A 3687-nucleotide genomic window follows, 5' to 3' on the forward strand; every position below is an offset into this window, starting at 1 on the left:
AAAGAGAGCTCCTCCCCTTGACAGGAACACACCTGACGTCGAGATGGATGGAAAGCACGTGGGACACCCAAAAAAGGGCACAACAACAACCAGATTGGTTTGCAAGACCATCACCTACTCCAACAGCTCTCCAAAGCGAATCGACTACTCGTAACACCCGGATCCGAAGCTCGGTGCTCAGCAGGTTGAGGCCTTCGGTCCACTCAAGGTTAAGACCCTCGATCCATACGAGACTCGGGGTAGGCGAATCAAGCAGATCTGGCGAATGACCCGAGGTCAGTAGCCGAGAAAGAAGAAGAGACAGGAGGCATGATCGAACCCCTAGCCCCCATCGTACGCCCGAACGTTCTAACCACAGAACCTCGGCAAACGAGGGCATCAGGGCTAGACTCGGGAAAAGAATCATGACTCCCACGTCATCCCCTTTCTCGGACGAGCTGATCAGGGAAGAGATACCAAAGGTGAGACTGACAGCACACCTGACGTATAGCGGAATCACGGATCCAAGGGATCATGTCATCTCCTACGAGCAGCAAATGTTCTTGAGTCCCTACTCCGAAGCATGTTGGTGTAAATATTTCCCAACCACGCTAACCGGAGTGGCGGGAGAATGGTTTAGATCGCTGCCGAAGGGATCGATCAAAAGCTGGAAGAAGCTGAAAAAGAGATTTTGCACACAGTTCGTGAGCAACAATCGCCCCGAGCGAACCACGGCAGAACTGACCTCGATCCAACAAGAAAAAGACGAAAGTCTAAGAGAGTTCATGGCCAGATTCATGAAGGAATCAACAAACATACCAAACTTACAACCAGATGTGGCCATCTTCGCCTTGAAACACGCGCTCCAGGAGGGGAAATTCCGTGATAAGCTCTCGATGAAAAACCCCTCCAAAATAGCCGACGTGCTCCAAATGGCTGATGCGTTCATCAGAACCGAAGAGTTCAACAAAGCCGCTGCAAGATTGAAAGGATCGTCGGATCCGAGAGAAACAAAGAATTCCCAGAGCAAGCCCGAGGGCGGCTCAAGGAAAGGGAAGGAGAAAGTAGGAGCTAGAGAGATGAGCCCGAAGAAAGACGGGAGAAGGGGTGAACTTCAACCCAGATACACTAACTACACTCCACTGACTCTGCCCCGAAAAGAAATCTTTAGCCTCAACAGAAATGATGAAAAGTGGAAACTACCTGGGAAGCTCAAGTCCAACCCAGCTCGGAGAAACAAGAACAAATGGTGCGAGTTTCATGATGACTTCGGTCACCACACCGAAGAATGCAACTCGCTGAAAGACAACATTGAGGACCTCGTTCGCCGAGGCTACCTGAAACAGTACTTGTTAGACCGAAGAGAGGAAAAAGAAAAGGCCGCCAGTGGCAAACAACATGAGCAACCCCAGAAGAGGGTCTACGAAGCAACAAGACACAAGAAAAACGACATCCTAGTGGTGTTCGGAGGGCAGAAGTCTGGCCAGGCCAGCAAGAAACACCTAAGAGCCCTCTCCCATCGGGTCAACTTCAGCGCGGTGGGAGACAACCAGCCACACCCCCCGAACATGACCTTCACTGCTGATGATTGCTTCGGAGTCCAATACAAACATGACGATCCTCTAGTCATTTCCATGGACCTCAATAACCACAACGTACATCGAGTGTTAGTCGACGGAGGAAGTGCCGTCAATATCATCTTCAGAAACTGCTTCGAGCAGCTGATCCTCGAAGAATCAGAGGAAGCACTGACGAAAGTCAATTATCCTCTGATCGGATTCAACGGATCCGCAGCTATCCCTCGAGGAAAGATCACCCTGCCAGTCACGGTGGGAGAAGGCCAAGCAGCAAAAACCCTTCGGGACGAATTTTTGGTGATGGATTGCGATTCCGTATACAACGTAATCATGGGAAGAACCATGATCCACAAGATGCAAGCAGTCCCCTCCACATACCATCAGCTGATGATATACGTCTCGGACGCAGGGTTCGCCGAGCGAATTAGAGGCGATCAAGAGGTCGCAAGAAGAACCTGCCACACTGCTGTCCGAAAGCCCAAACTAGGGGACGGCCCCGAGGAAGAAAAAGGAGCTACAGGAGAGGAAAGCGAGGCAAAAAGGAGAAGAGCAAGCACGAGCAGCCTATCTCCCGCAGAAGTTGATGCCCGCCCCGAAACCCTATCTCCCGAACCAGATCAAGAAATGGAGGATATCTTCCTCGAAGATAATTCAGACAGGAGCGTCCGAATAGGCAAGGGCCTAAGCTCGGGGCTCCGAATCTATTTGATCCGATTACTCAGGGATCACAAAGACATCTTTGCATGGTCAGCAGCAGATATGCCAGGGATAAATCCGAAGCTGATTTGTCACAAGCTGGACGTCAACGCTGAAGCTCGGCCAGTCAAGCAAAAAAAGAGGAACTACTCCTCGGAGAAAAACAAAGCCATCGCCGAGGAGGTGAAAAAGTTGCAAGAGGCCGGATTCATCGAACCATGCATGTATCCGAAATGGCTGGCCAACGTGGTGATGGTCAAAAAAGCGAACGGCTCCTGGCGAATGTGAGTGGATTTCACAGATCTGAACCGAGCCTGCCCCAAAGACTGCTATCCCCTGCCAAGGATAGATCAATTGGTTGACTCCACCAGCGGCCATGCACTGCTCAGCTTCATGGATGCCTTTTCAGGCTACCACCAAGTGTTCATGCACCCCGACGACAGGGCAAAGACAGCATTCATCACAAGCGCAGGAGTGTTCAACTACAAAATGATGCCTTTCGGCTTGAAAAATGCCGGAGCCACCTACCAGAGGCTAGTTGATCACGTCTTCGCCGACCAGAAAGGGAGGAATGTGGAGGTCTATGTGGATGACTCCATCACACAAAGCATCAAGGAGGAAGACCATGTCAAAGACTTGGCAGAGACCTTCGGAAATCTGAGGAAATACAGCATGAAGCTGAACCCAAAAAAATGTGTCTTCGGGGTGAAGTCAGGGAAGTTCCTCGGGTTCATGGTGAGCGAAAGAGGAATCGATGCGAACCCAGACAAAGTCCAAGCGGCATCGGATTTACCCGAGCCGAAGACCAAGAGAGATGTGCAGAGGCTAACCGGCAGGCTAGCCGCACTAACAAGGTTCATATCAAAAGCCTCGGACAAGGGAGCCCCCTTCTTCAAAGCACTGAAACCAAAGAACCTCCCCGGGGGAGAAGCAGAACCAGTCAAGAAAAAGGGGGTCCCGAGGAAGGTGGATCCCGAACTGATATGGGAACAGGAGCAAAGAGAAGCTTTTCAGCAACTCAGAGCCCACCTAGCTCAACTGCCGACACTGGCCAGACCAAAGAAGGGGGAAACCCTGTACCTATATGTCGCAGTCAGCCCTGGAACCGTCAGCGCAGTGCTTCTTCGGGAAGAAGAGAAGAAACAACAGCCAATCTACTTCACCAGCCGAACACTCACAGGGGCCGAAACTCGGTACCCGCTCATCGAGAAAGTCGCATATGCAGTAGTGGTAGCTGCACGAAAACTGAGGCCATACTTCGACTCCCACCAGATCACAGTACTAACTGACCAACCGCTCGAGAAAGTACTCGACAAAATAGAGAGGTCAGGAAGATTGGCTGCCTGGGCCTTCGAACTATCAGAGTTCGGCATCAAATATCAGCCGAGGACAGCAATCAAAGCACAGGCGTTGGCAGACTTCTTGGCCGAGTGCT

Source organism: Spinacia oleracea, chromosome 4 (assembly GCF_020520425.1).
Source record: "Spinacia oleracea cultivar Varoflay chromosome 4, BTI_SOV_V1, whole genome shotgun sequence".
NCBI classification, from domain to species: domain Eukaryota; kingdom Viridiplantae; phylum Streptophyta; class Magnoliopsida; order Caryophyllales; family Amaranthaceae; genus Spinacia; species Spinacia oleracea.